Genomic DNA, 22,533 nt, shown 5'->3' on the forward strand with positions numbered 1-22,533 from the left:
CATGGAATTCACTCCCACTGAATGTAGTTGAGGCCAAAATGTTGTCTGATTGCAAGGAGAAATTAGATATAGCTCTTGGGGCTAAAGAGATCGAGGGATATGGGGGGAAGGGGGGATCAGGATATTGAATTTGATGATCAGCTATGATCAAAATGAATAGTGGAGCAGGCTCGAAGGGCTGAATGGCCTACTGCTGTTTCTAGTTTTCTATGTTTGTATTACGAATTGATTATACTTTATTGACTGTAGTGCTTTGGGACACCCCAAAGTCATTAAAGTTGCTATAGAAATGGAAACCCTTTGTGTATCTCTTTTATAAAATAAAGAGTAGAAAATGAAGGACAAGTTGTGATGGCAGGAAAATCATTGTGAACGTTGCTGACCCAGAGAGCTAACATCTTCTCTCAGTACGCATAAATGAGAGTCATTATGTGGCTGTTAGATATGAGAATCAATGCTGACATTTGAGTAAAGTGTGAGTTACAGACAGTTACCATTAGGTCTGATGATAAATGACAGATGTTAACACTCTGGTTGATCCCAATCCTAATGCAACTAATCAATACTTTAAAAATTACTCACTCCTATGAGATCAGTAGTGAAGTAAAGACACAGAACATCAGCTAGACATCCATTTCCTAATGTAAATGCTGTCTAATTAGATCCCACAATTAAAGAGCCATGATAACGGAATGGAAAAACATTGAAAAATTTAACAATAACCCAAATCTGAAATGCCTCAAATATTTCTAGATTCTAAAATGTCTGAATTGGTTATTGACCACATTGTACATGGTTGGACTGTCCAGGGAAATGCTTGTTTCACCTTGGATTGAATTTTGTTTGTGTGGTTCCAATGGCAGGCCAGAAAGTTGAGGAAAACCCCACCGTTTTTATTCATTCGGACATGGGCATCACTGGCTGGCCAGCATTTATTGCCCATCCCTAGTTGTCCTTGGAGGGCAGTTGAGAGTCAATCATATTGCTGTGGCTCTGGGTTCACATGTAGGTCAGACCAAGTAAGGACAGCAGATTTCCTTCCCTGAAGGGCATTAGTGACCCAGATGGGTTTTTCCAACAATTGACAATGGTTTCAGGGTCATCAGTAGATTTTTAATCCCAGATGATTTTATTCAAGTTCAAATTCCACCAGCTGCTGTGGTGGATTAGCTGAGTTTCTGGATTAATAGTCTAGCGGTAATTGTTTCCCCTCTGCCATATCTGGGAGCTCCACCTGATTCTGTGGTTATCAGACTACCTGGTTAGCTGGCTGGTGCCTGGTTCCGGGGATCCTGACCCTTTAATGACAGATATCCCACTGCTAAGAACTGCCAACCAATCAGAGGGCTATCAGCTTTTTGGTCCCAGCAGTGCCACTGGGACTGGTGGCCAGTGCTGGGATTGCACCTGTCCTGCAGTAACTTAATGAAATTGCCCTGGAACTAACATGAGGAAGATCAGGGTTGCTGGCTCCAGTCAAGCAAGCTCTTAGACTGACATCTCTGCCCTCGACCTGCTGCACTATTCAGGTAAAGCTTGAGGATCAGCACCCTGTCTTTTCATTCGGCACCTTACAGCCTTCTGTACTCAACAATGAGATTAACAACTTCAGACTGAAAACTGTCTCCTCGTTTTGTTCCTTTCTCTTTGCTGTTTCAGTTTTTCAGACAGCAGCAAAACTACTCTTAGCTCACGGGTTTATTTGCTTCTTTTCTTGCCCCATCACCATTCGCTTTGGCTCTGGAAGACTAAACACCAATCTCTCCTCTCTTCCACCATATCAAAGACCTTCCATTTAACCTTATCCCACCCACCCCCTCGCCCAAAACCTATTCTGTCTCTAACTTTTCTCAATTCTGATGAAAGATTGCTGATCTGAAACGTTAACTCTGTTTCTATCTCTGCAGATGCTGCCTGATCTGCTGAGTATTTTTTGTTTTGTTTCTAACCCAGTGAGGGTTCATTCTGAGATCCGGGGAGGTAGTTTCTGTCAGTCTCTTCATGGACCAGAGTATCCCACAAACCTGTAGGAGGACCCCTTGTTGCTGGCCAGGAACATAGGAACAGAAATGGCCATTCGGCTCATTGAGCCTGCTCTGCCATTCAATTAGAACATTGCCAATCGCCTCAATGTCACTTTCCTGCGCTACCCTTGTATCCCTTAAAGTCATTATGCTTAAGAGATCTATTGATCTCTGTTTTGAACACGCTCAGTGATTGGGCTCCCACAGCCATCTGGGACAGGAAATTCCAAAGAATTACCACTTCCTGAGTGAAAAAATTCCATCTCATCTCCGCCTTAATTGCCTTCCCGTTATCCTGAGATTGTGTCCTTTGGTTTTGGACTCACCAGCCAGGGAAAACATCTTGTCTACATCCACTCTGTCATCACCAAATATGAATTTTGAAAGTTTCAGTGAGGCCAGCTCTTTGTTTCAAAACTTTAGCGACTACAGACTCATTCTGCTCAACATCTCCTCATACGACATTCCTGCCATCCCAGGGATTAATCTCCATTGCATTCCCTATGGAAGGAAGTGGACCACAAATTACCTTTCGTCCATCACATCGAGCGCTCAATTGGCCTCTGACTGGGAAAGCCACTCTCAACCCATCCCACTGTTGGGATAATGGCACATCAGGTGACAGGAATTCCGCCTCTCACTTTCCTTCACGATCTCCCCTATCGCCACCACTGTTTGGGAACGCACTCCCAAATGCCCCGTTAAATTTCACCTCTTTGGTGCAATGATGCTACATCTAGCTTGGGGAGGGGGATGGGGGTGGAGAATGTCAGTAGCATGGGGCAGTGTTGAAAATGTCTGTGCTGAGGAGTTTCTCCATGAGGCAGGTAATGTGGTGCTGCTGCAAGGTTTAAAGCGCTGCAGCAATTTAAAGGAACATCGTAGTTTGCCAGTTATCAAGCTGCAAGTAAATTGGTGAAAAAGTATCTGGAAGGAATTCCACACAGAAAACAGGCCATAGCTCCTCTGTATCCAGTGAAAACAGCAGCCAGAACAACAGGCTGCCATGGTGATTCCTCCACTTTCCATTGGATTAGTCCATAATTATGCCTGGCAAAGTTCTGCAATGGTTTACCATTGCCTTCTCCAAACTCTTCTGCTCTTACTGCCTGCAGCACACAGATTGGTCAGATTGACAGGCTGAAAATTAATCTGTTTGGCCATCTTTTGGATGCATCTGCCATGGTCATCAAGTCCTAAACATCTGGTTCAGAGGTAGGGACAGGCCACAGGATCTCCCCACAACAGTCATTACTCTTTGAAAGGTATTTCATTGGCTGTAAAGTTCTTCAAAACACCCTGGGGACCTGTAACATGTTATATCAATGCAAGTTCTTTCTTTCTCTTTACTATATCATGAGCTACATTTGGGTATTATTGACCATCATTAGGATTTGAACAAGAGACAGGGAAGACTTACTTATCCAATCTCCACAAGAAAAAATATTTACACTCCTGTCATGTGTAGTTTTCCCCATTTGTTTAAAGCTTATTAATTAGTGTCATAAGTAAGCTTACAGTAACAGGGCAATGAAGTTACTGTGAAAATCCCCTGGTCGCCCCACTCTGGTACACTGAAGGAGAATTTAGCATGGCCAATGCACCCTAACCAGCACATCTTTCGGACTGTGGGAGGAAATCCATGCAGACATGAGGAGAACGTGCAGACTCCGCACAGACAGTGACCCAGGAATCAAAGCCTGGCGCTGTCAGTGCTAACCACTGTGCCACCGTGGGTGTCTCACACATTAGAAAACTTATTGCATAAGGGCAGTCTTGCGTTTTTTTAGTCACAGTTCCTGCTCTGTGCCCTCATCCTTTTCCTGGGGAAAATCTGCACTAATGAAATCTGACGCAATGAGGACATGATAAACAGTCCATCCCTGAGCTGCAGATTTAACTTGAAACTCAGGCCGATAAGGAGGCAATGCATCATGTTACTGTGCACACTAGCACTTCCTGCCGTTAATGAATCTGATTGGAAAACACAAAGAAATAATGCCAAATAAATATTGGTTTATGTTATAAAAAATTAAAAAAATTATATTTTATGTTCAAACCTCCCATTTTTACAGTCAACACTATTTGTCCTGTTGACACTGGGAGAAAGCTGCTACCTTATAATGCTCATTGATTCCAACCGTGACAGTAATCTGCAGTCTCCTGTCAATGTCGATGACTGTGAGTTAAATGTGATCATAGCCTGTTACCAGTGGATCAGACAGTTCATTAATCTATGATTGTTATCTAATGAATGGTTTGCATCTCTGTCCATTACACACTTTGCTAACAGCAATTTGATTCCAATTTTAGAGCTTATGTTCCAGGACAGTGAACAGAACTGTGCCTTTCCCACTTCTCAGTCAACCCTATTCACTTAGAGTCATAGAAGTTTATAGCATGGAAACAGACCCTTCGGCCCAACTTGTTCATGTTGACCTTTTTTTAACCATTAAACTAATCCCAATTGCCTGTGTTTGGCCCATATCCCTTTATACCCATCTTACCCATGTAACTATCTAAACGCTTTTTAAAAGACAAAATTGTACCCGCCTCGACTAATACCTCTGGCAGCTCGTTCCAGACACTCACCACCCTCTGTGTGAAAAAACTGCCCCTCTGACACTTTTGTATTTCTCCCCTCTCACCTTAAACCTATGCCTTCCTGTCTTAGACTCCCCTACCTTTGAGAAAAGATGTTGACTGTTTAGCTGAACGATGCTCCTCATTATTTTATAGACCTCTATAAGATCACTCCTGAGCCTCTGATGCTTCAGGGAGTAAAGTTCCAGTTTATCCAGCCTCTCCTTATAACTCAAACCATCAAGTCCCTGCAGCATCCTAGTAAATCTTTTCTGCACTCTTTCTAACTTGTTTCATTAACTTAGAAGGCCTCCATTAGATTAGACCTTTATCTTCAATTAGAGAGCATAAGGCTTATTGACCTGTCTTCAAAATTTAATCCATTTTCTCACCCACAAGAAACATTCTGATAAATCTGTGCTGCACCCCTTCCAAAACTGAGGCAAATTCTCATTTCTAAGGAGGAGGCTGTGAATTCAAGCCTTACTCCAGTGCAGAAACGCCAGCGGTGTGGAAGGTGCTGTGTTTTGGATGGGATGTGAAATCAAGGCTCTCTCAGCTGGATGGAAATGGGGAATTTCTCTCTGGTAGCCTGGCCACTCACTGCTCACTCAACATCACTAAAACAGGTCATTATCAAATTGCTGTTTGTGAGAGTTTGCTGTGTGCCTATTGGCTGCTGAAGTTCCTATAAGATGGAGAAGCTGACGTTGTACTGGGGTGGGCACAGTAAGAAGTCTCACAACACCAGGCTAAAGTCCAACAGGTTTATTTGGAATCACGAGCTTTCGGAGCGCTGCTGGATCTCTCACCTGATGAAGGAGCAGTGCTCCGAAAGCTCGTGATTCCAAATAAACCCGTTGGACTTTAACCTGGTGTTGTGAGGTTTCTATATTACAACAGTGACAACACCTCAGAAATAAGTACTTAATTGGCTGTAAAACACTTTAAACCAAGATGAGGTCGTGCAAGGTGTTGTAGAAATGCAAATCTTTCTCATGGTACAAACACGAGAAATACTTTCAATACAAGGATCTATCTGAATGCTCATTCAGGAATTCACACAAACTATTAGCTCCATTCAGATCACACATGCAGCACAATCTACTTAATCAAATTCATTTTGTAATTAATCTAACTCAATGTAAACAAGCACGATCCTCATTAGTTCCCCAAGTCAATCAGCAGTCCCAACCCCCTGCATAGCGACACATTGCCTACCCTTCTCCCAGCAAGGCTCGCTCTGGCTAGTTTCTTATTCATCGGCCTCCCTCAGTTGGTCTAATGGTGATATATATTTGCGATAATGGACTTGGAATGTGATTGACTAAATATTGATTGGATTTGAAATGTATAAGACTGGATGGGGGAGAGTGGGAACAGAGCAGGATTGTGTGGCTGTGCCAAAAGTCCACTCCAATGCAATCATTTTGCACACTGTGTCACTGTTATGGTTTCTGGTTCCCACTTTTAGTCTCAAAAGACAGCAGCTTCATTGAGTGTCTATCTTATAGCTCTCCACATTGCAATTGACTGTAGTGCAAAAGTGAATGAGGCACCTGGATACATATTTACATAATAATTGGTTCTTAGCTCCATGCATAATATAAAATATAACAGTCACACTCAATACCATGTACGCTTTTACACTCTATCTTGTCCGTTTTCACATTCAATATTACACCTATTTGATATCATGCCTATTTGTGCACCAGAGATCACACCTGTACACTCAATATCACGGCTGCTTGCAACAGTAATTGCAGCATTGAGAGTGGAACTTGGGTTCAGGTAATTACACTGTCACAGCAGAAAGAATTCCCCATTTTCACCCTTTTCCAATCAATGTTATCTTGCACCACACACCTTGACGGTTCACCTCGGTTCTTCAATTCAAACAAACTTATATTTACTCTTGGTAGTGGAAGTGACGCAGCAATTAGTGATGTATTAACCAATGTATACTTTAATTAGTTTAGTGAATTTTGGAAAATGCTGAACAGCTCTGTCCGCAGTGGTTTGCAGTGAGGTAGGCGCCATCAATGTCAGTTGTAATGGAGATAATTTGAAGGGATCTCATGGTTGAGTAGCTGGTGAGATAGACTTGAGAAAGTGAAAACCAAACTGAAGAAAATGGACTTTGACGACACAGACTGTCAACCACGTTTATCCAGCCAAAAGGAAGTTTCTTTACTCCATAAATTATTCACTGAATGTGAAATCCTATTGGAATATTTCCTGTGATCAAACTGGCTTGTCGTTTTAATAAATGGGAGCCAGTTTGAATCAGGAATAGTAAAATTGTAGCTGAATGCATGGGCGAGCCACATGTAAATCCCTACAGTACAGAAGGGGGCCATTCAGCCCATTGAGCCCGCACTAACAGCAATCCCCCCCAAGGCCGATCCCCATTACCACACACATTTGTGCTGCTAATCCCCCTGATACTAAGGGGCAATTTAGCATGGCCAATCAGCCTAACCTGCATATCTCTGGACTGTGAGAGGACACTGGCGCACCTGGAGACACAGGGAGAATTGCAGACTCCACACAGACAGTGACCCAAGCCAGGAATTGAACCCAGGCCCCTGGCGCTGCGAGGCACCAGCACCAATCACTGTGCTACTGTGTACCCATGACACACAAAGTCTACTTCTCTTCCAGTGAACACATGATATCATCAAGCTTGGGGCCATCAAGATAACAAATGTCTATAATTTTCCCAGTGCCCGGGGACAAGCATGTTCTTCCTGCCCTATCACATCCAGCTGCCTATATTGGAGATTTCACACTGATTGGGGTTACAAAGAGGTTGACGCCGATAGCTCAGAAGTTGCAAATTGGGCTGCACAGAATGATCCCAATCTTACCCACAACCTCAAAGAGTTGGGAACTTTCCACTCTGTAAGCTGGAGGCGTGCTGGGCCAACTCAACACATGGCAACCCACTCCCAACATCATGCCAAGCCTTGCAATGCTTCCTACACAGCCAGCACAGACCAACTCTGACCCACATCAACCTTCACCTGTCATCACCAACTCAAAGAAGATGCTGTGGAACCTATGAAAACCCAACTGGGAGAAATATCGCAGGGCACCGGAATAAAGCATGGTGATGATACCACCTCACCATATCCTCATAGAGCAAGCTTACAGCCACTCCTGCAGAGCCATCTGGAGAAAAAAGTGAAAAAACAAATAGACATTGAACTCTGAGGTAGATGGTTAGGGTGCACATGGCGATGAGTAAACTGGCTGGAGGAAACAGTACGACACGCTTCTCCCGGGATCTGTTTCAGCCCCAACTCTTTTCTCCATGTCAACCATCTGCCTCTAACTCTAACTCGAAAGTTTGTCAATGCTGATGACATTTTTTTAAACTAGAGGCAACACTAACAGTGCTGCAAAGCTGGAGAACTCCTGTAAGACATGATACCTTCAGCCCAGCAGTAACTAAACAGCCTCAGGTATATTCCACCCCCACAACATCAGCCCCTCATATTAGGAAGGAGATTGCAACAGGAAAGCTCCTGGTGAAAGTGTAGATCAACCTAAACCTGTCGCTACACAAGAACCTTACCAATCCAACAGCTGCTGACCTTCCATTATGTCAGTCAGTATGGCTAAGGTCCCTGTAACTGGTTCCATCCTTGTGGCAGCAGGAATGGAACCAACATGCCACCATTAAATACCATATCCTCACCGCAGATTCCACAACCAGCCCATCCGGCTTCAACCTGCCATGCCAACACTGGGCACTCCTCACCCATTTCCACACTGACCAAGGCTTTGTGCAGCAACTTGAGGCCTCACAGGGAACCTGGACTGCAGCTGTGATGCCCCCCCAATCAATTGAGGACTGGTCTCCTGAAACATTTAGCAGACATCTCAGAGAGCTCCGTTTAGCCGCTGTGTAAGGTGTTGCTTGGTTTGGTGATTACTGCACATGCTAAAACAAAAGTAACCCATACGGGTGTTGAGGGACATCGATAAGGTAGATATTCAACATCTTTTCCCAAAGGTAGGGGGGTCTAAAACTAGAGGGCATAGATTTAAGGTGAGAGGGGAGAGATACTAAAGAGTCCAGAGGGACAATTTATTCACTCAGAGATTGGTGAGCGTCCTGTAAAGCATCTTGGGATTTTTTATTACATTAAAAGTGCTTTTTAAATATAAGTAGTTATTATTTGCAAATTTCTGGGGAGCTCTGAACTGCTTCAGTGTGATTTGTTTATCATGCCTATATATTTACTGTTTAAATAGAATGGTGATGTGCAGTAACACATACTGGAATATTCATACTTAAACTGCACAGAAGCTTTTAAAAATTATTGCCTTAGACTCTATATCAATCCAGTATTACTGGATATGCAGAGTATTCTCCGCTCTCTTTCTTGAAAATTAGGGTTCAGTTCTACTGGTACTGACTTATAGGGCCTGATGTAACCATATTGATTCTATGTGCTGGGTGGACTTGAAACTGGGAGTCTTTCAGATCCAACTTTTAGACCCGTTCCCAAGTGCCCCTGTACGCACTCTGCCTGAAAAAATAGCAGCGATTTCAAATCGCATTGCAGAGGCCTGTGGGCAGGGCTTAACGTGCCCAAAATCCTGCAGCTCGATCGGGCCTTCCAACTGCGCATGCGCAGAAAAAATTATAGACTGTAGCTCCCCTCCACATCCCTCCCGAGCTGGATAATGCCTCCCTCTGGCCCCCAGAGACATTGTCCCACCCTCACAATATTACTGACCCTCTTATCCCCTCTGCCACACAGACCCAATCATAGGCCCCTCCCCCCTTCCCCCACTGATCTCAGGCAGAGTGACAGTGGACCCTCCTTCCCCCCCACCGATCTCAAGCAGAGAGCTGTCGGACACTCTGCATTTACCCCCTCACTCACCCAAATTGGATTCATATGGAGTATGTCTGTTTCGCACCGATTCTGGATGGGCGAACGCGGTGGTAAAGGAGAAAGTGCCGGTAAGATTGGGTGCACAGCACATTAAATCAGCTGAAATGCACTTAGAATGGCTGTTGCGCCCATTTCGGGCAAGGTCCTGATCGCAGCCATTTTCCGGCCTTGGTAAAGGGGAACTGCAACAGAGGCGGGTGTAGATTGTGCTACTCGCCTCATGCCCAAATTTACCAAGTTTCATCCCCCAAAAATGGGCACAATATGATGGTAAAATCGGGCCCAGAATGTCATAGAGTCATTGAGGTTTATGGCATGGGAACAGGCCCTTCGGCCCAACTTGTCCATGCTGCCCAGTTTTTACCATCAAGCTAGTCCCAATTACCAGCATTTGGCCCATATCCCTCTATACCCATCGTACCCATGCAACTGTCTAAATGCTTTTTAAAAGACAAAATTGTACGTGCCTCCACTATTACCTCTGGCAGCTTGTTCCAGACACTCACCACCTTTTGTGTGAAAAAACTGCCCCCCTGGACACTTTTGTATTTCTCCCCGCTCACCTTAAACCCTCTAGTTTTAGACTCCCCTACCTTTGGAAAAAGATATTGACTGTCTAGCTGATCTATGCCCCTCATTATTTTATAGGCCTCTATAAGATCACCCCTCAGCCTCCTATGCTCCAGGGAAAAAAGTCCCAGTCTATCCAGCCTTGCCTCATAATTCAAACCATCAAGTCCCGGTAGCATCCTAGTAAATCTTTTCTGCACTCTCTCTAGTTTAATAATATCTTTTCTATAATAGGGTGACCAAAACTGTACACAGTATTCCAGGTGTGGCCTTACCACTGTCTTGTGCAACTTATATATTAGGTCAGGTGAACAAAAGCGAGGTTGCAGGGGTCAGTCTTAAGAAGTGTCTTGAAGGAGGAAGGTGAATTGGAAAGGTTCAGGATGAGAATTCCAGAGCGTCGGACCCAGGCAGCAGAAGGCAAGGCCACCAATGGTAGCACGATTAAAATTGGTGAAGCACAAGAGGCAAGAATTAGTTGAGTGCAGATATCTCAGAGGAGGAGGTTACAGAGATTGGGGGAATTTTAAAATCGACATGTTGCTTGACCAGCAGCGTGTAGGTCAGTGAGCTCAGAGGTGAGAACAATACTTGGTGTGTGTTAAGTCATGGGCAGCAGAGTTTATAGAGAGCAGAGTGAGGGAGAACACTCAACAGTTGAGGCTAGCGGTAAAAAAAGAATGACTGAAGGTTTCTGCAGCAGATGGTTGGAGAAGGGGTGGAATTGTGTGATGCTGTAGAGGTGGACATAGGCATTTTTAATGATGGCACGAATATGAGATTAGGAACTCACCTTGGGGTCAAATGTGACATATCACACAAAGTAGTTAGGCCAAATGGCCTGTTCCTGTGTTGTGAGTTCCACACACTTCTATATCGTTCAGAATAGATGAATTCATCTTGTAGATATGAAACCTCTAGATGCTTCAGGATTCGTTGGACCATTAAGGAGGTCAGAGCACTAATAACAAGTTGTAATCAGTGATTCTGGTCCTTCCAGCACAGGAAAACCTGAGCACTTTGAACTGAGCAAGGTGGATTCATTATTGCTTCTTTTAAAACCTTTTTTCAAAGTAGCTTCAGGGAATCCGGTGCCAATTTAGGAAGAGATATTTATGGAGATAAGGAGGATCAGGGAACAAAACGAAGGTGCACAATCTAATGACGCTCTCACATTAGGGATTTAATGAGAGTCATTTGTTGTGAAGAATTACTTACAAAATAATCATAGACACACTCTGAAGCAGCTTAAAAAATGAGCTTAATGGAGCATCAATTTGTTACTGCGATTCTATTGTTTGACAGCCTCAAGGCCAACTCAGCCGTGACTGAAATATTACCAGGGCCAGCAATCCTTCATTCAAATTTTCCACTTGCCTCATGAATCTCACAGTGACTGTCCTGAACTACCGTGTCAGTCGTAGCTCATTGATTCGCTCTCTTGCCTTCGAGTCAGAAGGTAATGGGTTCATAGTCCCATTCTCAGAGAACAAAACACAGCCTCATACTGCTCTGAGGGAAGCACTATACGTTATCTGTAATGTCACCATTTGAGTGTTATATTAAACTGAGACCATTTCAGGTGCAGGCACTCCTTGAATTTATAACACAATTGGTTCCTGGAAACCATGCCATAACTCGAAACGTTGTAAGCCGGAACTGATTTTCAGAACTTCCACTTTGTGAGACGTTGGAACAGTTCTGGTCACTCCAACACCTGGGATCCAACTTGGTCCATTTGCAAAGATTTTTTTACAAATACTGGGTCAAATGTTCTCTAATTCTTGGCGAATCAGGTCTCCTTTTCTACACACCCTGCCTTAACTCCACCTTCCTCAGCAAACTTGGAATGACCCGAGCCACACCCTGAAACTCCGATCTATCAGCAGCAGCTATTCTAGCTGTTCAATGTGGGGTAGTCGTATGCAGAGTGATCCCGTGTAAGTTGGTCCTATGTGGGATGATCCTACGCAGGGTGATCCTACACAGAGTGCTCTATGCAGAGTGGCACAGTGGCAGAGTGGTTAGCACTGTTGCTTCACAGCGCCAGGGACCCGGGTTTGATTCCTGGCTTGGGTCACTGTCCGTGTGGAGTTTGCACATTCTCCCCGTGTCCTGGTTTCCTCCAGGTGCTCCAGTTTCCTCCTTCAGTCTGAAAGACATGCTGGTTAGGTGCATTGACCTGAACAGGCACTGGATTGTGGCGACTAGGGCAATTTCACATTAACTTCATTGCAGTGTTAATGTAAGCCTTACTACTGACAAATAAATAAACTTTAAATTTATGCAGTGTGGTCCTACACAGTGTGGTCCTATGCAGGCGCAGCTTCTCAATTGGTGTACAAGAAGTTATAGATTTCATCTTGCACACCTCCACCATTTCGAGTAGGCATCCATTGGAGCAGGAACATCGCACCCATTACTGGATTCATACAGTCAACTGGAATTATCAGTCAGAGCTGACCTGACCATTCCCAGGAATGTAAAGGAGCTGTAGCAGGTAACTTCTATTGTAGTTGGCCCTGGTCATACTGTTTCACAACCTTTTCGATGTCAGCAAGTCACTACGCCATCATAGAGTGTTTCAAGCAACCATCTTCAGTTTCCGGATGGGATTTACCCTAGGATTCTCTGGGAGTTTAGGGAGGAGATTGCAGAGCCTTTGGCTTTGATCTTCATGTTGTCATTGGCTACAGGTATAGTGCCGGAAGACTGAAGGATAGCAAATGTTGTCCCCTTGTTCAAGAAGGGGAGTAGAGACCATCCTGGGAATTATAGACCGGTGAGCCTTACTTCTGTTGTGGGCAAAGTTTTGGAAAGAATTATAAGGGATAGGATTTATAATCATCTAGAGGGAAATAAATTGATTAGGGATAGTCAACACGGTTTTGTGAAGGGTAGGTCGTGCCTCACAAACCTTATCGAGTTTTTTGAAAAGGTGACCAAAGAGGTGGATAAGGGTAAGGCAGTTGATGTGGTGTATATGGATTTTAGCAAAGCGTTTGATAATGTTCCCCATGGTAGGCTACTGCAGAGAATGCAGATGCATGGGATTGAGGGTGATTTAGCAGTTTGGATCAGGAATTGGCTAGCTGATAGAAGATCAGGTGGTGGTTGATGGGAAATATTCAACCTGGAGTTCAGTTACAAGTGGTGTGCCTCAAGGATCTGTTTTGGGGCCACTGCTGTTTGTCATTTTTATAAATGACCTAGATGAGGGTGTAGAAGGATGGATTAGTAAATTTCTGACAACACCAAAGTCGGAGGAGTCGTAGACAGTGAGGATGGATGTTACAGTTTGCAGACGGACATAGATAAGCTGCAGAGCTGGGCCGAGAGGTGGCAAATGGAGTTTAATATGGAAAAGTGTGAGGTGATTCACTTTGGTAAGAGTGACAGGAGTACAGAATATAGGGCTAATGGAAGGACTCTTAGTAGTGTTGATGAGCAGAGAGATCTCGGGGTACATGTGCATAGCTCCCTGAAAGTTGGCACCCAGGTTGATAAGGTTGTTAAGAAGGCGTACAGTTTGTTAGCTTTTATTGGTAGAGGGTTTGAATTTCAGAGCCGTGAGGTCACGTTACAATTGTACAAAACTCTGGTGCGGCCGCACTTGGAGTATTGCGTACAGTTCTGGTTGCTGCATTATAAGAAAGATGTGGAGGTATTGGAAAGGGTGCAGAGGAGGTTTACCAGGATGTTGCCTGGTATGGTGGGAAGGTCTTATGAGGAAAGGCTGAGGACTTGAGGTTATTTTCATTAGAGAGAAGAAGGTTACGAGGTGACCTAATTGAGGCATACAAGATGATCAAAGGATTGGATAGGGTGGACAGTGAGAGCCTTTTTCCTCGGATGGTGATGGCTAACACGAGGGGACGTGGCTTTAAATTAAGGGGTGATAATTACAGGACGGATGTCAGAGGTAGGTTCTTTACTCAGAGGGTACTAAGGGCGTGAAATGCCCTGCCTGCAGCAGTTGTGGACTTGCCAACTTTAAGGGCATTCAAATGGTCAGTGGATAGGCATATGGATAACATTGGAATAGTTTAGGTTAGACGTTCATTAGATTGGTTCCACTGGTTGGCACAACATCGAGGGCCGAAGGGCCTGTGCTGCGCTGTAATGTTCTATGTTCTTAACATGCTTGAATTTACATTATAGAATCGTAGCATCCTACAGTGCAGGAGGAGGCCATTTGGCCCATCGAGTCTGCACCGATCACAATCCTACCCAAGCCCTATCTCCATAACCTATGCATTTACCCCAGTAGGCCCCCTGACACTAAGGGGCAATTTAGCATGGTTAATCCACCTAACCCACACATCTTTGGACAGTGGGAGGAAACCTGAGCACCCGGAGGAAACCCACACAAACATGTAATTCTTCAAGCAATAACCTCTTCCAGGTAAGGGGACAATCACTCTCGCTCCCTGCAGGATGACACCACTCTCAGATGCAAGTTAATCTTTTCTCGTTTGATCAGATTCCACCTAGCCCGTAGCTCTTTCATTCCACACCACACAGTGTCATGTTTCTGATTCTTGATAAAACTGGATCTCGATTGGTCCAGAACTTTATCTGTTGTGCCATTATAGATAATGGCTGGAATTTTACCGACACTCCTGCCCCAATTCTGGGGACAGGTGAGGCTCAGAGAACAGCATTCTCTGTTGGCCTTGGGCAGGATCTTATGAAACTTGGGTGGAGTCCCAGTAAAATTTCACCCAATGTATCTAAAAAAGTTTAAGGCCATTCCAATCTCTTGATCTACTGCATGGAGGGGTCTGCTTTCTGGTGATGGGAGATGACTTAGGGCATCAGCATGGGCTACGTGTTCAAAGATGTACATGTAAGCTGCGACTATCAATGCCCATGGTTATATTCAAGCAACTGGGGGAATTGCTCAGTCCTTCCTTAGAAAACCCTAACAGAGATTAATGTCTGTTCTGACAGTGAAATGTCTCCGTAGATGTACTGATGAATTTTTTTAATACTATAAATCATGGCGAACCCTCCCTTTTCAATTTGAGAATGGCCTTTTGCTGCATTTGAAAGGGTTCTTGATGCGTCCTGTAGCTCAGGAGCATTCGAAAGTGTTACGCTTCAGATCAAATTCTATGTCAGGGTCCCACATGCAGTAAGTAATATAACGTTCTTATTGATTCACTCTCTATTCCATTACTCTGGAAAAAAATATTGCAAATGCTCCACATTCAGTACCCAGTCTTTGGAATTTGTATCAAATGGTCTAACTTACCAAAGATAGGCCAATTTCCACTGTGCAGTTTGGACCCAAGTGGACTTGTATTGGATTCTTCACACTTTTCACTGTGATTTGAACATAGGACATAGAACATTACAGCGCAGTGTAGGCCCTCAATGTTGCGCCAACCTGTGAAACCAATCTAAAGCCCATCTAATCTACACTATTCCAATATCATCCATATGTTCACCCAATGACCATTTAAATGCCCTTAATGTTAGTGAATCCGCGCTCTCACTACTCTCTGAGTGAAGAACCTACCTCTGACATTGGTCCTATATCTATCACCCCTCAATTTAAAGCTATGTCCCCTCGTGTTAGCTGCCTCCATTCGAGGAAAAGGTTCATGCTGTCCATCCTATCTAATCCTCTGATCATCTTAAATTCCTCTATTAAGTCACCTCTTAACCTTCTTCTCTCTAACGAAAATAGCCTCAAGTTCCTCAGCCTTTCCTCATAAGACTTTCCCACCATACCAGGCAACATCTTGGTAAATCTCCTTTGCACCCTTTCCAATGCTTCACATCCTTCCTATAATGGGGCAAACCGAACTGTACGCAATACTCCAAGTGCGGCCACACCAGAGTTTTGTACAGCTGCAACATGACCTCATGGCTCCTAAACTCATTCCCTCTACCAATAAAAGTTAACACACCTTCTTAACAACCCTATCAACCTGGGTGCCAACTTTCAGGGATCTATGCACATGGACAGCAAGATCTCTCTGCTCATTCACACTACCAAGTAACTTACTATTAGGCCAGTACTCTGTATTCCTGTTACTCCTTCCAAAGTGAATCACTTCACACTTTCCTGCATTAAACTCCATTTGCCACCTCTCAGCCCAGCTCTACAGCTTATCTATGTCCTTCTGTAACCTGCAACATCCTTCTGCACCGTCCACAACTCCACCAAGTTTTGTGTCATCCACAAATTTAGTAACCCATTTTTCTACGCTCTCATCCAGATCATTTATAAAAATGACACACAGCAGTGGCCCCAAAACAGATTCTTGTGGTACACCGCTAGTATCTGAACTCCAGGATGAACATTTCCCTCAACCACCACCCTCTGTCTTCTTACAGCTAGCCAATTTCTGATCCAAACCGCTAAATCACCCTCAGTCCCATGCCTCTGTGTCTTCTGCAATAGCTTACCGTGGGGAACCTTATCAAACGCTTTACTGAAATCCATATACGCCACATCAACTGCTTTGCCCTCATCCACCTCTTTGGTCACCTTCTCAAAGAACTCAGTAAGGTTTGTGAGGCATGACCTACCCTTCACAAAACCGTATTGACTATCCCTAATCAAATTATTCCTTTCTAGATGATCATAAATCCTATCTCTTACATTCCTTTCCAAAACTTTGCCCTCAACAGAAGTAAGGCTCACTGGTCTATAATTACCAGGGCTGTCTCTACTCCCTTTCTTGAACAAGGGGACAACATTTGCTATCTTCCAGTCTCTGGCACTATTCCTGCAGACAATGATGACCTAAAGATCAAAGCCAAAGGCTCTGCAATCTCCACCCTAGCCTCCCAGAGAATCCTAGGATAAATGCCATCCGGCCAGGCGACTTATCTATTTTCATACTTTCCAGAATTGCTAATACCTCCTCCTTATGAACCTCAATACCGTCTAGTCTAATAGCCTGTATCTCAGTATTCTCCTTGACAACACCATCTTTTTCCTGTGTGAACACTGATGAAAAATATTCATTTAGCACCTCTTCTATCTCTTTGGACTCCACGCACAACTTCCCACTACTGTCCTTGAATGGCTGTAATCTTACCCTGGTCATTCTTTTATTCCTGACATACCTATAGAAAGCTTTAGGATTTACCTGGATCCTACCTGCCAAAGACTTCTCATGTCCCCTCCTGGCTCCTCTTAGCTCTTCTTTAGGTCCTTCCTGGCTTACTTGTAACTCTCAAGAACCCGAACTGAGCCTTCACGTCTCATCTTGACATAAGTCTTCTTCTTCCTCTTCACAAGAGATTCAACTTCTTTAGTAAACCGCGGTTCCCTCGCTTGACCACTTCCTCCCTGCCTGACATGTATATACTTATCAAGGATACGCATTAGCTGTTCCTTGAACAAGCTCTACATTTCAATTGTGCCCATCCCCTACAGTTTCCTTCCACATCCTATGCATCCTAAATCTCACCTGATCGCATCATAATTTCCTTTCCTCCAGCTATAACTCTTGCCCTGCGGTATATACCTATCCCTCTCCATCGCTGATGTAACCGTAACTAATTGTGGTCACTATCACCAAAGTGTCCACCTATCTCCAAATCTAACACCTGGCCTGGTTCATTACCCAGTACCAAATCCAATGTGGCCTCGCCTCTTGTTGGTCTATCTACATACTGCATCAGGAAACCCTCCTGCGCACATTGGACAAAAACAGTTTTTGTCATCTAAAGTAATTGAACTCTTGCTTTTCAGTCAATATTTGTAAAGTTAAAGTCCCCCATAATAAATACCCTGTTACTTTTGCTCCTATCCAGAATTATCTTTGCAATCCTTTCCTCTACATCCCTGGAACTTTTCAGAGGCCTGTAGAAAACTCCCAACAGGGTGACCTCTCCTTTCCTGTTTCTAACCTCAGCCCCTACTACCTCAATAGACGAGCCCTCATCAAACGTCCTCTCTGCCATCATAATACTGTCCCTGACAAACAATTCCACACCTCCCCTCTTTTACCACCTTCCCTGATCTTACTGAAACATCTAACCCCTGGAACCTGCAACAACCATTCCTGTCCCTGTGCTATCCATGTCTCCAAAATGGCCACGTCAAAGTCCAAGGCACTAACCCACGCTGCAGGTTCACCCATCTTATTCCGGATGCTCCTGGCATTGAAGTAGACACACTTTAAACCGCCTTCCTGCCTACCAGTACACTCCTGCGGCCTTGAAACCTTATTGATGATCTCACTACTCTCAACCTCCTGTATACTGGAGCTACAATTCAGTTTCCCATCCCCCTGCTGAATTAGTTTAAACCCTCCTGAAGAGCATTAGCAGGATATTGGTACCCCTCTGGTTCAGGTGTAGACCATCCCATTTGTAGAGGTCCCACCTACCGCAGAATGACCCCCAATTATCTAAGTATCTGAATCCCTCCCTCCTGCACCATCCCTGTAGCCACGTGTTCAACTGCTGTCTCTCCCTATTCCTCGCCTCACTAGCACATGGCATGGGTAACAAACCAGAGATAACAACTATGTTTGATTTGGCTCTAAGCTTCCTCCCTAACTCCCTGAATTTCTGCCTTACATCTCCATTCCTTTTCCTACCTATGTCTTTGGTGTCTATGTCAAGACTTGAGGCTGGTCCCTCTCCCCCTTAAGGATCCCGAAAATACGATCCAAGACATCACAGATCCCAGCACCTTGGAGGCAACACACCAACCGCAAGTATCTCTCATTCCCACAGAATCTCCTATCTGTCCCCCTAATTGTGGAGTCCCCAATGACTTGTGCTCTACTCCTCCCCACCTTCCCTTCTGAGCAACAGGGACAGATTCTGTGCCAGAGACCTGTACCCCATGGATTACCCCGGGTGAGCACCCCCCGCAACAGTATCCAAAACGGTATACTTGTTAAACAGAGAAATGGCCACAGGAGATCGCTGCACTGACTGCTTCATACCCCTTCTAACTGTCACCCAAATATCCTCATTTCTACAAGTAACTACCTCCCTGTAGCTTTTTGCTGTAACTGTCTCTGCCTCCCAAATGATCCTGAGTTCATCCAGTTCCAGCTCCAGCTCCTTAACACAGACTTCAAATTTATTGGGCAAAAAAATACCTTCCCAGGTCTCCCTAGGGCCTACTTCCAGTTCTCTAGGAAAACTCCGAAAATAAAAGTAAGTTTAGAATCAACACTCTTTCCTTTCAGTTTTCCTCACGAGAATTGCCTCTCTGCGTGCTCCACTGGAACAATGAGGTCTGAAGAAGCACTTCATTTTTCCTCGTTGCCAATGTGATCATCCTAATGATTGGCAACCAGCATCTTAACAAAAATAACTGTTTATTAACTAAGTCAAACCATATACAGAGTTCTTCAAAATGCCTCTTCTCCAATCAGCTCTGGGATTGATTCTGATATAATCCCATGCTCAGCCCCATGATTCATGTGCATCTGTCCCATTGGACGATCAGGTCACATGACCCTTCGGACTCTCATCCTTTCCAGAGACTCACTACTACACCAACCAATCAGCACTATTTCCACCAGAGGTATAAATTGTTGATGATTGTTTGAAATTTGACATTTTTGCATTTGTCCAGAATAGTGTCAGACAAAAAGATTTGGCAATATGTCTCATCAGCAATTTTTTTTTCATTCATGGGACATGGGCGTCGCTGGCTGGCCAGGATTTATTGTCCATCCCTGGTTGCCCTTGAAGGGCAGCTGAGAGTCAACCACATTGCTGTGGCTCTGAATTCACATGTAGGCCAGACCAGATAAGGACAGCAGGTTTCCTTCTCTAAAGGACATTAGTGAATTAGATGGGTTTTTCTGACAATCGACAATGATTTCATAGTCAACAGTAGATTCTTAATTTAAGATATTATTTTTAAATAATTCAAATTTCACCATCTGCTGTGGTGGGATTCGAACCTGGGTCCCCAGAACATTAGCTGAGTTTCTGGATTAATAGTCTACTAGACCTTCACCTCCCCCAGCAATACACATATTTTGTACCAGCATGCGACTGTTTGAAATACTTATCCCTCAGTCAACATCACTGAAACAGATGATCCGGTCATTATCACATTACTGTTTCTGAAACCTTCTGTATACAGATTTCCGACATTATATCAATGACAGTAAAAATTATAAAGTGTTTTAAGATGTCTTGAGGTTGCAAATGCAATTCTTTCTTGATGGGGTTTGACTGTTTGTCTATATTTCTTGGTAAGAATGAGGATTATGGCTTTGTTTTTGATGATGTATGCACCTAAACCTGTCTCAGTTGTGCACTAGTTTATTTAATTTTGAACACTTCTTCATCTAAAGGTTAGAGGAATAGACAGTAGATTATAAACGCAGGGCGGTCATGTTGGAGTTGTATAGCGCTTTGGTGAGGCCACAGCTATAGAATTGTGTGCAGTTCTGGTCACCACACTATAGGAAGGATGTGTTTACACTGAAGTGGGTGCAGAGGAGATTCACCAGGATGCTGCCTGGGATGGAACAGTTCATTTATGAAGAGAGGTTGGATAGGCTTGGGTTGTTTTCATTGGAACGGAGAAGACTTGATAACATAGGTTTAATATAATATATTAAATTTATATATACTAAATTTAATATAATTTGAGGTGTACAAGATTATGAGAGACATGAACAGAGTGGATAAGGAGCAGCTGTTCCCCTTAGTTGAAGAATCAGTCACGGGGGGGACACAGGTTCAAGGTGAGGGGCAGGAAATTTAGGGGGGGATGTGAGGAGAAACCTTTTTACCCAGAGGATGGTGAGGGTCTGGAATGTGCTGCCTGGGAGGGTGATGGAGGCAGGATGCCTCACATCCTTTCAAAAGTACCTGGATGAGCGCTTGGCACATCATAACATTCAAAGCCATGGGCCAAGTGCTGGCAAGTGGGATTAGGTGGGAGTTCAGTGTTTTTCGCATAATGGTGCAGACTCGATGGGCCAAAGGGCCTTTCCTGCACTGTATGATTCTATGATTCTGGATGATGGGGTTGGAGGAAATGGGGAGCCATTGAAAATTTCAAAACTGGGATTAATAAATTTTGGGGCTAAATGGGTCAAGAGACATGAGGGAAGGTGGGAGGATCAGGATATTGAATTCGATGATTAGCCATGATCAGAATGAGTGGCGGAGCAGGCTTGAAGGGCCGAATGGCCTACTTCTGCTTCTAGTTTCTATGTTAGGCTTGGATACTAAGAATTACTGAATCCAGGCCAGTTATTGAGGTGAAATAGAGATGGTGTAATTGACTGGACTCAAGGGGCTGAATGGCCTCCTTGTGTTCACATTGTGTCTGAGTCCGGAGACGGTCTGTCAATGTGGGAGGTATTTACTTATTTAGCTTTGTTGGTACAAGTGCTGCTGCAGTCTTGCTGTGAAGTTTCTGATCAGCGTCTTGATGAAGTTATTAACTGTCGCCAGGTCATTATGGCCACATTCATCTTCATTCCCCCACTGTGAAGGAGTCTTTTCTGATTGGCTGCTGGCCCCTGGAGAGCTGCTGCATGAAACGATTGAGGTTAAAATGATTCAGGACGAGTTGCCAAGAGGGAGGGAGTTGGCTGTTTCTACATTGGGATTTGTCATCAGGGCGTTAATTCAGAATTTATTTCCACAATCTGACATGGAAATTAGTGACAAGTTGAACATTCATCAGCAAAAAGTTTCTACTTTGAAATGGTTCCCATTTCTGTCATGAAGAAACCAACTCATTTCAACAACAAAAAGAGAAAATGTTGGAAAATCTCAGCAGGCCTGGCAGCATCTGTAAGGAGAGAAAAGAGCTGACATTTCAAGTCCAGATAACCATTTGTCAAAGCTCAAAGGTGCAGAGAGTGGCAAATATTAACACTGCAGGGGGAGGGAATGATAAATAAGTCATAGCCACAAAAACAAGGGGAAAGGCTGCTAATGGCTGTCCATAGAGAAGATAAAGAGTGTGAATGGCCAAACGCAATATTTACCCTGCCCATTCCCCTAACATTAAGGGGCAATTTAGCATGCCAATCAACCTAACCTACACATCTTTGGAGACCCTTATCCCTGTACTACCCTTCATACCTCTATGCCAACCTATGCCTCTCCAATTATTCCATGACCCCTAATATCTTCCAACTATGCCTTTATATCTACCCCCATGACCTCTCATACCTGCTTGCTAACCTATGCCACTGTGCCCACCCAAGGTCCCCACGTCATATCCCACATGTCAACTTGTGCCAACTTGTGTCAACCCATATCCTATCACCACTCTTTACACCTACACCTGCTGTGTCAACTCATCTAGTATCCGCATTGGACAGATTTCAGGACCCGTGAAGAGATGGAATAAAATAAAGTTCTATAAAATAAAATTCCATTCCTTGTTGAGAATTCACTATGCTAAAAAAGCACCAATTCATAAAAACCCATTTACTACATTTACATTCCTTCAGCTTCATAAAGCCTTGTAA

Source organism: Carcharhinus amblyrhynchos, chromosome 29 (assembly GCF_965287045.1).
Source record: "Carcharhinus amblyrhynchos chromosome 29, sCarAmb.v2.hapA, whole genome shotgun sequence".
In the NCBI taxonomy this organism is placed as follows: domain Eukaryota; kingdom Metazoa; phylum Chordata; class Chondrichthyes; order Carcharhiniformes; family Carcharhinidae; genus Carcharhinus; species Carcharhinus amblyrhynchos.